Raw genomic sequence first — 15,485 nt, 5'->3', positions numbered from 1 at the left:
GTTAACAGGAAAAGTATGATGTGTACTGTACGTACAGGAGCAAGACACTACTAAACTCTAAAGCATTGTGACGATATCACAATAAATAATTGCTAGTTATTCATTCTAACTAACAATCTTCATTATAGTAACTCAAAAATTTTTTTATTGATATGTGGCCTTTAGCATATCGTTATATTTAAAAAATGTATTAGCTAATAAAAATTTATTAAATTGAAATAAAGGTATGCATAATCATGATTGCACTGTGTTTAGTCTTATTTTACAAGAACTTATTTTGAAATAATGCGACCTTGTAAGTACGGGAATAAGAATTTAATCTTATTGTATGTATTAAAATTACAATAAATTAAAACGTTGAAGCATATAAAAAAAATATAAACAAAAAATGCTTACATGACTGATTGCTAATTCAAAAATAAAAATCTCAAATCAAATCATATTTTGGTGGTTGATGTTTGTGGTTATTGTATACTTACTGTATATACTGTATTATATTATATAAGTAAATTTCAACCGCTGAGAAAAAATTTTTCCCATTTATTATCCGTAAATTTTGGTGCATTTTCATTTAATAATATATTTTTAAAAATAATCGTAAAAAGTTTTTAATTTTTCAGTTTTTTAAATGAAAATACAGTTATTAAGCTGATGATTGGGTTTGTATTCCCAGAATACATCGTTTCAATAGAATAATTATTTTTAATATGCTGGAATTTTTTATTTATACACGTAATTCAGAAATACATTTCAAATGTAAATGCCCTGTATATTTATTATTGTGTGACGATGATATATTTTAAGAAAAATTTTCCTCAAGAATGTTATCAAAACTGACTATTTCAGTTTATATCTAGTGCAGATCAGAACGTAAATTAATATATATGTGTGTGTGTACGAAACAGCATACAGGTATATGAGATTCTTACGACTTCTGATAGAAAGTTTGATAAAAGGTATTTATTAATTTACATTTTAAGTATTTTTGATTTTATAAAGTTTTTAATAATTTAGCTACTGATATTGCTTTGAAAACTTCGTAAAAAATAAAAACATTTAAATAACGAAAAAATCGTTATAAAATGTGTAGAGGTCTTTATATAACACTGAATCACCTTTAAGAGATTAACACGTTTAGAGTTTGTAATGATTATAGATTGTTTGAAGAAAGATTTAATAAAAGAATTAAATGAAGAAAATAAATCACTTTTACAAGGTTATTTTAGAAAATATTTAAAATTACATTATGTGAGTAACTCTTTTCTTTTGTGTTTTTACTCTTGAATCGTGTCTTAACTGATAACAATATTCTAATAATTTATTATGAATTGATTTATCTTCGTATAATATATTTAAATTGAATTCTTAATTTTAATGTTTTTGCAATTTATTATTTCAAACCCATTAAGCCGTAAATGAAAAACAATTTAATTGCTTCTCATGTAATCCTATTAACAAATACTGTGATATTTAAAAGCAATAATGACACTTTTATATTTTCTTTTACGATGATTTTAAAGTGTCTGACAGTAGAGTAAATGGGTAATTTTTTTTTTAATTGTTGTCTGAAATTCAAAATGAAATAGTTATTGTAAATTTACAAGGTGTATGAAAAAGAACTGAAGAATTATGAAAAGTATCGTGTATATTATGTATTTAAAGAAAACAGATCAGCACGTAAGTAATCATTAAAGAAACTTTCTTCTGCATTACGAAAACACAAGCTCAACTGTCGTCACAGTTAAAATGAAGTTTTTCGTAACTGATGATTGGAGAAGATGGATCAATTTCTCTCCCTGCTCCTTGACATAACCTGCAAGAAAAAATCAAAAGGGGATAATTTTATGTGACGGACCCAGTTTACCAAATATCTGTTGGAGATATTGGGATATTAAAAGACCACACAATAAACACAGTCGGAACTGTCACTCAAGACATGTTACGTAACACTGATAAAGGACAGAGGCTAGCATGTCTGAAAGTTAACCTGGAAAAGCCTATAAAAAATTTCTTGGATTTTCTGCGTATATTTGATCTCAGATTCCCGGAGCTGTGAACTGACGCCTTATCCGCCTTGGCAATTCGGTCATCCGTTGCATCTGTTTTGGCATAAACACAATTTTTCCAACTGTAGAAAACTTTGTTACATAATTTATAATTTTTAATTTAAGATATTTTACGTTTTTGGAAAACTAAAATTTCTTAAACAGATAAAATACAGTTAACATTTATTTGTGTATAGTGAAAATTATGGATGTGACGTCAAAATTCTAGTAAGAGTGTGTCAATCCACAACCTACTTTAAGTATACTATTTGAGAACATAACTCAATTTATGTGGATTTAAGTAAATATTATAAAAGTTATAAAACACAATAACCAGTTTTTAAAAAATAATTCTATATATAATGTTAATTATTGTAAGATTATTCGTAAATAAAAGTAACTGATGGCGAATAACAAAATAATCATACGATAGTATGTATATATTATAATGTGTTTACTGTATAATACAAATATATGGATCTACAGTGTTTTACCGTCTCAAATAATAATAATCAAAAGTTTTATAATTCTTCACACAGTTTTATGCAGTTGAACTTATAAAGTTTAATTTTTTTTAGTTCTTAAAGTTTTGAGACGTTTAAAATAAAAATTCAGAAAAAAGATATTCATATAGAATTTATCATAAAGCAACTGAAATGACTTTGTTTTGTACTTGCCATATAATTGCCATAAATTCTCATGGCAATTACTGCTGGTATATATTATAATAGTAACTCAATCTGTTAAAATACAGCAATAAAGAATTTTTATTTATTCAGCACCATAATTCTACAAATATCCAAAATCATAACTACATTTTATATTTATGATTATAATTTTGACCTATCAAAATTTATCAAAATAATTATTGATTAAATGCATTTATTTATAAACATGTTAAAATTAAATAACATTTTTTTTGCGATGAATTCTATGCCTTTTTCCCTATAAATCAAAATTTTCAGCTATCGCTTTTGTAATTTTATAGAAAATAAATTTCGAGGAAGTCCTGAGGGGACTTTACAGTAGAGCTCTACGATCTCTTTTGAAATATTTTTCCTTTAAAATTACTATATTGTCAAGAGCTTGAAGAGTCCTATAAAAGACTATAGATTCACTTCCTCAAAAATATTCCGTATAAAAAAATGATGATTTTAGATATTGAAGAAAGTCAAAAGATTTTTTTTTCACAAGAGTAGTTCTATAAAAGTTAGGCTGTTAGATCGTAAATCAAATAAATTTTATTATTTAAGTTTTAAAACGAATTTAATCTCAATATTCTATGAACTTATTATTGTTAGAATATGAATATTACTTTTAAATATAATTGGTTATTAATAAAATTCCGGAAATTTCACAGATATAATGGTAAGTACGAAATTTATATAAAATTGGTTGTCAGCTGAAGTCTACAAATTTCTGCTTAGAAGAAAATAAAACAAGCATTAGTTTCCTCTCGTGGTGCTTTATTTCTAATATCCTTCGATGTAAAATATTAATATTTTGTACCCGTTGTTAAAATAGCATTGTATTTTGACATTTATTTCAAAATTGTTGTAAAAATAAAAGGAAATCTATATTCAGTTAATCTAAGTATCGGATATATATTTCATTGTCATTAAATCACATTTAGATAATATGTTATAATTTCCATGCTTCATATGAAAAAAGCGCTACTTATAAAAAAAGTGACATAAAATATAATGAAATCTTAAATCAGAACTGTTTCAACTATTAATCTGTTTGTTTGAGTAGTAATGTTAAGATATTTGAATTAAGATATTAGATAGTATATATTAGATAATAGATGATAATTCACTAGCAATTAAGAAATTCATATATACTTTTGCATAGTAAGTTTTATTGGGCTGAAATTTGAAAAAAAAATTGTAGACTAATAACAGCACTAATTTGAATATATATTTTAAATTAAATTCACACTGTCGTCCGTCTGTCTGTCTTTCCTTGATATCGAAAACGGAGTTAGATAGATGAAAGTCGAGGTTACGTATGGAATACTCAGGGGCCGGAGGCCCTGATTAACTATGTATATTCGAACTTTCGATTTCGACCGGAAGTCACATGAATTCAATTTAAAAATTTTCCCCTGAAATGTGTTAGATAGATGACTTGCACGACTGTATTGTTAAAAGAAAAGTATGATGTACAGGGCAAGACACTACAGTACTATTTTGAGGTGGAGATCATATATTTTAAATTAAATAAATTAAGAATATGATTAATTTAAAAATTGCAGCCCGGCATTGTGACGATGTCACAGTAAATAATTGCTCATTGTTGTTGTTTTTGCACTGAATAGATAATAAAGAATAATTTTGTAGTTGGAAGAAAGAGCATAATTATAAAATATATTAAAAAGTTGTGATATCATAATCGTTAAGTTTAATTTATTTTTCATATCAAATTTTAGCTTATTGCTTAAAAGTTATAAAAATTAATGCTTTTAGATAATTTTTCTAAACTTAAAGTTACACAAAAAAACTTTTGAATAAATTATTTTGCAACACCTTTGTATTTCTAAATGTAAAAAAAATTGCGCCAAGTAAAAATTTATCACAATTTAGACGACGGTCAAAATTTTTCTTAGGAGTTTTTCTTTGGCAAAAATAAGCTTGGCGCTTGGAAGCGAATTGTAGAAAACAAGAATACAGGTAAAAATCTTGTGGGTACCGCTTTTAAGCGCTTATCTTTACCAAAGAAAAATTGCTAAGAAAGATTTTGGCTGTCATCTAAATTGTCATAAGTATTTACTTGGAGCAATTTGTTTACATCTCAGATGTTTCTGTTTGGCTAGCCTAATATATGCAGTAAGAAACATACTGTCGTGTTTTTGATCAGTTAATAAAACTATTATTTTCTCGGGCGTTAAGATGTTTATTATATATTATTTTCTGTAGATAAATATTTAATATAATTGTATATAAATCTGATAATCTGCTTTTCAGCAACCAAAGTAAAATAGTCAAACTATATAGCGTAAATGTTAAAACGAAAACATCATGTTATCTTTTAATATTAAGAAAGTACAAATTGTGTTCATACACGATTGGTTTAAAAATGAAGTTATTTGAAAATAATTTAATTATTTGTTTTAAAACCAGTTGCACAAATACTGTTTTTAATTCTAATATATTATAATTTTAAAATACTGTGATTCATTTTAGTACGATTCTCAGCATTCAGTAGTTCTCAATGCTATTGAATACGGAGGAGCATACTAAAATGAATCCGCAAAGATTTCGAAATTTCTTGTTCGGTGTTTTCAACCTTTAAGCACTATGTTCGAAGTTATCTGACTTGTTTTAATGGAGTTAAAATATATATATATTTATTAGGGGGACTTCGCCCACATATTTGCTTCGCTCGTTTGTTCCACGGGCTTCGCCCATTTGTTCAAAAATTTCGTGACGATTCATCGATTTTCGGTGTCACCATTTCTATTATTATTGTTGTTGTTCAACGATCGTGACGATTTTAAGCGAAATATTCTATATATATTATAAATGACTAATAATATAGTTTTGGACCGAAAATAGCAGTAATATTTGATATTTTTTACGTATTAAATTTAATATTCGTTAGTTTATTATCGTATTAACTTTTAACATTTAAGTAACTTTACATGATATTTAGCAATATTTTTTAAAATATGGATAAAATTAGTTTTCTTAAATTTATAGATATTTAAAGCCTTTTAAACAAAGAAATGTTATTTTAACAAGCAATCTATAATTTCTACTGGTACAGTACAGTATTTAGTCCTATTCATCAGCCACGACTATGTTGTAATTGATTTATTTTGTCTGTACAAGATATCCGAATTCGAATTTCCTCCGAACTATTTATTAATATTTCTGATGTGGATGTCATATTCATTTGTTATCTATGCCGGTTGACCTTAGTGTGAATTAGGCCCACTCGTAATAGATTGTTGCGCACTTTATTTGAACCTAATGCGAAAAAGCCGTTAAAACAGATGGCACAAACCTGTAAGTTTTTGTCAAATTGATTGTAAATACATCGTGTTAGTGTCTTTTTTTCGCAGTTATTTTTTCTAAGTACTTCTTTATTATTTATTAAATTTTATGATTATTAAAAATCATTAAACGTTATCATTGATTTGACAGAATTTACAAGAAAATTTATATATGTACATAAGCAAATACATCTGCATATTTTCTTCATTAGAATTCAACTAATCGTTTAATTCAAGAGATGATTATTAAAACTTTGAGAATGTAGCCCTGAATTAATACTGCTACAAACTTTATAGTTTCGAACTTTGAGTAAATATAAGTTTTTTTCTTTAGTAACAAACTACATCTTTATCGGGTGGGAGTAATGAATGAAAATCGAAGAGCTGCTTGTAGTTTTAGATATTACATTTGCATATAGCGTACCGAATGTAACAAAAAAATATAGGAAATATGATGTGCAAGATTTCACATAGATACGACAGCACAAGTGGTGTATTCAGTGAATTGAAAGTAAATGACTAAACTCTGATTTATACTTTGCTTTCTTCAGTCATCTGAATTCAAGTGCAATTCAAATTTGAGAATCTAATGCAAATGAGATTCCGAGTTTCCCATTAGAACAGTAAGATGACTCTTTTTACACTTATTTCTGTAGTAAATAATTGAGAATCTGCTAAATTTATATCACTATAAATATGGATTTAATTATCTAATAACAAAATTATTTCCATTAGAAAAGCAAGTAACTTTTTCTTAGAAAGAAATAGCTTACATTGAAAAGAATTGATTTTCTTTAAAAAATTATTACGGTTTCTTTTACACACAATAAATTTTATTATCGGTAAGATACTAACGTAATTCTTATATAAATACATTTATGGATAAATGTAAAATTGAATGCGGTTATATAAAATTAAAATTCTGAAAATATAAAAATAAAAACAAAACTAAATCAGCATTAAAGTTCCACTTAAGAAAGCCCTGGTTTAAGAGCTTATAGTATTTATTAATTTCTTAATCGAAACATTTTAAGAGAACGTCATATTCATACAACTCGAAATTCTTGGTCATATCGATTAAATTTCATTTCTAGCAACACATCCTTGATATTGATTATTGGTCTTCTTTCACAGTCGAAATTGCTGTCTAGTGTAGGAGACTGCTACGTGTTTCTTTTGAAATTTCTACTAAAAAAAGAAAAAAGTATATTGGTGGTAGTTCTTTTAAGATGACAAGATTGTAAATGAAATCTGTCATGTAAACGATTTTTGTCAGTTTGTAATTTCAAGAAATACTTACTTTATCATATTTTGATAGACTGAATTTAGTATAACTTATATTCTTTAAATATATATATAACGAATTATAGATCAAATTGAAAATAAGTTAATCATTGTGTCAATTAGAACTTAATTTCTGTTGCTTTAACGATATGGGTTAAATTTTTATAAATCGTCGAAAAAACTTATGTTAAATCAAAATAAGTAAGAATTATGCAAATTTTTAAACGGCAGTTTTGGATTTTCTTATAATTTTAGAACGTTTCGAAAACATTGCATGCATAACTTGATAGAAAACGTCATAATCAATAATATTTCCAAACATAATGTTAAAAGTTCAATCTAGTTTCAAAAAACTTATTTGAAAATCTATTACTTTAAAATGAATTTTTTTTTCCGTAAATTTGTGTATAGTAAACACTTACTGAAAAAAAGTCTATATTTATATATTTGTTTGACATTACTTTAAATTGTATAACAAGATATATCCTGGTAAAATTGACACCTACTGTTATTTCCTGGATATCAATGCAAGATTCCATTTTTGTGTATCAGGTTAGAAATTTTTTCGTCTTTTCTCCTGTTCTTTCTTATTATGTGTAATCCGCTATTTCCTTTTCCGCTTCTTAGCTGATAATCGATGTCTCCTGTCATTGCCACAGGGTATGTAAGAAATATCGTTACTCAGAGATTATAACCAAATAATATTTCACTCAAATTTTTAAAAGAATTTTATATAATCCTTTGCAAATTATTTATTCCTGTAAGTTTAATTTGATGATTATAGTTTTATCTGATTGTCTACAATATATATTATATTAATATATGTATGTACGTATAAATAATGTATATATACGTATAAAAAATATATATATTATATGTAATTTTGTAAACCGATTTAATTAACTGAATTAAAGAACATAAATTATAAATAAAATATTTCTTTTTTATATAAAATTAAATTGAATATTTGTTTGACCAATAGATTGGGTGGTATTTTAAAAAAAATAGTTTTAATTTAGTTCTAATATTAAAGACTAAAATAATCAACCTCCCAGTGATATTTTATTGTTTGGTTATTCATATATTATTATTTTGTAAAAAGGAATTGTTTATATCATATAGGCTAATAATTTCCTATTAATCGTTGAAGAAAAAGAGAGATTGATACAAAGACTTAACAGATATTTACAAAAAAATTTTTGATGGGTTTTTTTGCTAAAGTGCAGTCTATATGATATACTATATACTTCTACAAACAAAAAATAGTTATTGTTAAATATATACAAAAAAGATTAGTCAGCATAGAGTAATAATATATGGATTGAAATCTAGTTATTCTTAAAATGTTAATTATAATCATATTACCTAAATACTTATTGTCATTTAGAAAAATTTAGTGTTGCTACTGTTCCTCTGTTATACATAAGAGGAAATATGTGCGATCGGTCAAAAAGTGACCGCCCAAAATTTTTACATTTTTGGTCTCAGGGAATCTTGAAACGTAGAAAAATGCAAAAAAAATAAATAAATAAATAAAAAAAATCGGGAGATTTTTCCTGTGTGAGTGGCAGGATTTTGTTCACTCTCTTTGAAGCTTAATAACTCCTGTGCTTTTTGTCGAAAATTTCTGAAATTTTGCAGGAAGGTTTGTTTATTAGGGGGGATTGATACTATAAAATTTTGGTGATTAAAGGTCGAAGGGATGGGGTGATAAAGGGGATCGTGTGTATCTCCAGTAGGGTCGGACTTAATGACGATTTTTCTCATTATTAGCATTTATAATTTTTTATGAAACTTATCCCTACTCTCAAAATTAAGATTTTTGCCATTTTATAATGGGTTAAAAGTATAAATAGTTTTTTCAATAAAATATGATAACAGATGGCGCCACCAAAATTTTAATGTTTAAATGTTGCCGGGAAAGTTGAGAAACTCGTTGCTAAACTTTCCCGACAACATTTCCCTTTTTTTTAAATATGAAAATTGGAAATGTATTTATTAATATTATTGATGATAATGTAAAAGAAATTTGTTTACTTCCGTTAATTTTTACTTGTATCAATTTTTTGCATTTTAGCTTTCTGCATAATAGCTTTATTTAAAAAATATTTTTGAGTTATTTAATATAATATTTCAGCATAATTGACAATATATCTGATAAATTTATACAAGAAAATATATTCTTTTTCTTGACAAGTTGAAGTCATTTACTTTATAATTAAATCATATTAATGAGATAAAATAAAGTACTGTTTAAATTATTTTAAAATATACTAAGATACATAATTTAACAATACTTTAAGCAGTACTTTATTGTCTGATTAATTTACATCAAAGTTAGATTTTAGTTAAAAATTAAAATTTTAACTGTGTAATTGTACAACATTGCTATTTATTTAAGTTTATTATATGATGTGTTATTATTTACTTACACTTATATAATTTATATTTATTTACAAGCTTCATAATTAGAACTACTATTAAACTAATTAAGTAAAACAGTATAATATTCATATATACAATATATCAGGGGTGGCCAACTTTTGTGTACATAAGATCTACTTTTTATCTTAAAAATGTGTCGCGATCGACTTGTGGTGGGCATAGTCTAAGTGGCGAGGGGGGTGTAAAATACATACTATGTTTATACACTGTGCTTCAGTACGAGGTGCACTCCCGCGAGCACTCCATAAAGAAAATAAATTTCCAGACCCAACTTTTGATATTTGCAGTTACGAGTTCATTCCATACAGGCGGCACCTAAAAAAATCAATTTTTTGACACTTTCAAGATAGATTTTTATTAACTTAAAATATAATTTAATTTTTTTTATCAATTACAATGTATAAATTGTGGTACTATTGGTTCGTAAACTTGAAAAACTTGTTATAAAACTGCACAGTACGGCTGATAATTTGATTATAAAATTTTACTTTCGCGATTTTTTTTTGGGCGAGGAAAATTTATCATGGAAGAATGATATAAGATTTTTAGACTTATTTTTTGCTAATCTATCAAAAGCTTGCGGGAGTGCTCTTTGTACTGAAACACCCTGTATATCTACCTACGTAAAAAACAACGTAATTATTTAACGGGCCAAAAAACTCACGTCCAGGGGAATTAAAGCAACATGAGTAATTATTAACAATATTTATTAATTCTAATTAGCTAGCGGCCGGATGGCCGAGCGGTCAAGGTTAGCAGCCTGCCGCCCTGGGGGACCCAGGATCGAATCCGGACGGGTCGAAAAATCCCCAGGAATTTTTTGGGAGTGGTCCGTCCGGATATGTCAGTCCCCGTTTCTCACCACTCGGCCGCCCCATTGTGGGCCTGGCCGAACCCATAATGGGCTTGCTATAAGAGGCCCTCTTAGTGCCCACTGGACGGAAAGAGTTACAAAAAAAAAAAAAAAAAAAAAATTTAAATTAGCTACTGATGAAGACAGATTTAGAATTTATTTTATTCCGTTACATTAATGGGAGGACTGAGTTTGCACGTCTCTTACCAAGGAAACATAATTAGGTGTATATCCTGACAAAGATAATAATAATGATTCTTCAGTATGGGACTCAGTCAGGACAGAATGTTTAGTCTTCGATAACTTTAAGTATGAAAATGCCAATTCACACAGGTATGTAGTTCCGAAACAGGAATAAATGTATTTGCTACATTTGGTGATACTGGGATATTTTTCTCAATTGACGTATTTCCAAAAATCCAAAAATGTAGAGGTCTGTTGCCAAAAACGCTCACTTATCGAGTAAATAGATAGGTAAGAAAAGCCATAATTTAATTTAAAACATAAACAACAGGTACTTACATTTTAAACAAATGAAAAATTGAAACTCAACGTTGTCACCGTGGATAAATAATATTGATTAATAATAATAATATTGTTAATACTAAAGAAAAGAAGCTACCGCAAGACAGTATCAAATATTCAAGCCAAATGGCTGTGTTTTCTACGAGTCCAGTCATAACTGCATGCATATTGTTGCTTTTGCGCGTTACGTTTACAAGTTGCGTTCAGTTACAAGTGTAACACATTAAGTCAAAGACATCGCGAGCGATCGACCAAAATTGGCATCGCGATCGACTTGTTGGCCACTCCTGCAATATATAATGTAAATGTTTCAAATATAGTATGTATAAACCTTATCTAATGGAAAATTTCATTGTAAATTGAAATAAATAATGGAAATAAGTTTGTTTTGAATAGTAATAATTTTAAAGAAATTTCTTATCATCAATGAAAATTATTAGAATCTATATATATGATCGAGACAAGTTGATAATAATAATAATAATAATAATAATCAGCACAGAGCCCAAATGGTTAGGAATTGAAAGTTGAAATTTGGTACACAGTTAGGGTATGTCACGAGAATGCACACTAAGAAGGGATTTTTCGAAATTCCTCCCCACGGGGGAGAGGGACAGGAATAAGGCTTAACACTTCCATCAACAATGGAAGTGTTAAGTAACAATGGAATTGTCAAGAATAAAAGTGTTACATAACAATGGAATTGTTAAGAGAACGCGACGTGCAAGACGCAGATGCAGTTTTTTTCATTTTTGCGGGAAATCGAACATATTTTTAGACCCATCTAAAAATTCTCTAATTAGTCTGGAAACAGGGGAATCCAATTCTTGCATTCTGTGAAAACGGGTAAGGTTGACTATAATATAATAATCTTAGTCTTCACTATCATTAATTTTGCCCGAGCAATGCCAGGCCCACCCGCTAGTTATGTATAAAATTGGCTAGTGGTAATTACCATTTTACAATTGCATATAAAAATATGAAATTAAATATGCTGCTAAATTTTTAACAACTTACAGTGCAACTATTTTGTATGATAATTTGAAATAAATATACAGTAATTTGGCTTATTTAATGTTTATTATTATAAACATTAACTAATAAAATTAAAATTATAAGTTGTTATTTAAAATTAAAATGTAAAATACATTAAAACATTTTTAATAAAATTTTATTTTGTGTTGAATGTAGTCCATATTTAGAATAAAAATATTTTTTTTTTTTGCTTTAGTGTTTTATTATTTTACTTTAGTATTGAGTACAATTTTATTTATTATATACATTTTGAACTTCAAATAATACATCCAAATATTCTTGATTTAAAAAAATATATATAATAAGAAAGAGAATCTGTAGAATTCATGCAATTGTTATTGGAGAATTGTTTTTAACTCAGTTTTAGGATAAACATTGAGGAAATATGATTTTTCATTGAACATTATGTAGTTTTTGAATATTGCAATAAGCAATATTCAAAAACTACAAAAAAATTTTAAAATTAAGCATAAATTTATAAACATTATTATAAATTTATTTTCCTTTAGGAAAATGATCTTTTGTATCATAGTATTTAAACTAGAGATGGGCAAATACTCAAATACTAGAAAGTGATTTGATATCTCAAATATTGAATTAGTGAAAGATAAATCTGATTATTATGAAGTACAAATGCTTTCAATATTGCTCCATGTTACAGTCAGTGTCACAGTAGTGGATCCTAAAGTATCCAAAGGGAGCTAATTCATAAACTAAATATTTGAATAGTTAACAAGTAACTTTTATTAACATAAGCATGATGATTATATTGTAAATTTTCAAAATTTGTTCTGTATGAAAACAACAAAATAAATTATTCATAAATGACAAAAAACTTTTCTACAGACAAATTAATACCAAATCCACTACTGATGCCCAACACAATGACATGCCAACTGAAGAAGTCATAAATTATTAGTCTTCTCTTTGGTCTGTTGCTGTCAAACACAATGATGATGCAGACTGGATCAAAGAGGAGAGCAAAGACAAGCAGGACACACCTAATATGCAGAAAGCACATAACTACACAACACCTGTATAGACACCTGGTAATAGTTTCTGGTATAAAAAATTCAGTCCTGCACCAGGAACTAGCTAAACATTTAACATATATCATCAACAATCCACAACATATGCCAAATTTTCTCACTTTAGGCATCACCTACATGAAACCAAAAACATTAATAACAAAGATGCTGCACAGTACATGTCTTCCAACACTACAAAATTCTTACCTCTTGCATTGCAAACAAAATATACAATCATATTGATGAACACAACATTCTTACAGAACAACAAAAAATGCTGCTGTAGAAACCACAAAGGTTGCAAAGTACTACTCATTGACTCTGTTAGCCTATGACAAGTTCATAAGCAACATAGAAGCATATACATGGCATACATTGATTATAAAAAAAGCATTCCACAGTGTCCCACATACTTGGCTGCTGCACAAACTTTACATCTATAAAATTCATCTCCAACTTATTAGTTTCCTTGGTTTTACCATGCTTCACTGAAGGACAACATTATATCTTAACCACCATAACATTCCCATAAAAACAAATCAAATATACAGTACATCAAGCGAGGAAGTTTTTGAAGGAGATTCCTTTCAGTTTTCTTTGGTTCTGCCTTGCACTTAAAACAATTCTTAGGCATATTTAAAAAAACAATGAATAAAAGTATTGTTTTTACAAGTTTAGTAAAAATCTAGTTCACTAAAAATTCAGTAAAAATATACTTTATAACTGAAATTTTGTCCACAATATCAATATACAGTAATGGACAACTCAATATTACCATATATAGTAGAATCCCCTTATATTTGTGATGACAAATCTAAAACAAGATAAATATACATTGATTTGGTATCTGGACCTGGAGGAAAAAATCCACAGTTTGTGGATGTTTCTCCAGGTCTATTATCATAATCCATTAGATCCATTGATTCCATTGTATAGTAATGGACTTTTTGATATGGACAAGTCTGTAATAATGAGTAATTGCGATAAAGTGGGCTTTTGTTATAACCAGGAGCATCCCTAAATTGACACACATGTATTGTTTGGATTGCGTTTTGCCCTCTTTTTTGTTTGGATTGCCCGCTTCCTAATCTGTAATGGGGATGCAAATTTCATTAACAACAGAAAACTCAAGACTTCTAGATAGCCTATTCTGCAAATATAAAAGAAACTAATGAATAATATTTGTCCTTTGTCCCATATAACTAGTTTTATATAGTTATTTATTTAACATATGTTGAGCAGAATCAAATTCCTTGTTTTCGAGGCCAAGTTAGCCCTGAGTGAAACTAGTGCCACTTGTAGGAGTGCTGATCTGATGTTGAATCATAATTTGAAGTTTCTTGCATAATGTATGATTTCCTTTTTTTCATAGCTTATGCCACTGGTTATAATGAACCAATTTCTTCTGTTCTATAGGGGTCTGTTATATTGAGCTTTTACCATATTAAAAAATTTAGATAAATTTGAATTATTACGTATTGTTTTAAAATAAACATGCTTTTTAAAAAATATAGAAACAGTTTTAGAAATCAGAACAGAAATCTAGAAACAGTTTTACTAAACTTTTCCTAATAGATTTTAAAGGTTTTGAATAAATATTTGTTTGTTTAAATAGATCTGATATAAGATAAACTTTGAAGAGTTTTTGATAACATTATAATATTGATTTCATAATACTATAAAATATATTTACTTGTCATTGAAAGATTTTTGTAAAAATCACATCAACATATTTAAAGTTTGTTTGTTTTGTTAAATTACGGCAACACAACACTTGGGCGATCTGCCTAGGGGAATGCCTTCCGGGAGGTCTTTTTAAGGGTAACTGGCCCCTATTCAGGCATTACAGATGTGGAGAAAATTCAGAAAAAGCTGTGGCCAGCTCATCCTGGTGATGCATGAACCATGAGCAAACTCCCAGTTTGCTTATGGGTTCATGCATGGGTTCAGGGAATGAACCACTTGACCACTGGTGGGCCTAATATTTAAAAAAAAAAAAAAAACAGTTTTTAAAAGTTCCAAAATTTAGCTTACTAATTTGGACAGTATCACCACTGAGAACATTTACCATTGGTAATTTAGGTCGTAATTAAGTTACACGTACATAAAAATGTCAAATTTCAGTTGAGATTTATTCTTCACTCTACCAAAAGAACTTACAAAAATAAGCATTTTTAAACTTTTAAAACATTTATTTTCTAATTAGGCCTTGATCAACTAAACTAATATTCTGATGACACTATTATTTTTTAATTACATTTGCCTATGAATAT

The 15,485-nt window shown here is 27.7% G+C and overlaps 1 protein-coding gene across 4 annotated transcripts in view; it reads left to right on the top strand.

The window, feature by feature from the left end:
• LOC136979878 (cytoplasmic polyadenylation element-binding protein 2-like) overlaps positions 1 to 15,485 on the top strand; it is a 197,812-nt gene that overhangs the window by 101,699 nt on the left and 80,628 nt on the right. The gene's annotated exons all lie outside the window — the stretch shown is intronic.

Source organism: Centruroides vittatus, unplaced genomic scaffold, assembly GCF_030686945.1.
Source record: "Centruroides vittatus isolate TY-2023 unplaced genomic scaffold, ASM3068694v2 contig_651, whole genome shotgun sequence".
NCBI lineage: Eukaryota > Metazoa > Arthropoda > Arachnida > Scorpiones > Buthidae > Centruroides > Centruroides vittatus.
The sequence above is the reverse complement of the archived record's forward strand: the minus strand, read 5'-3'. Positions and strand labels throughout refer to the sequence as shown.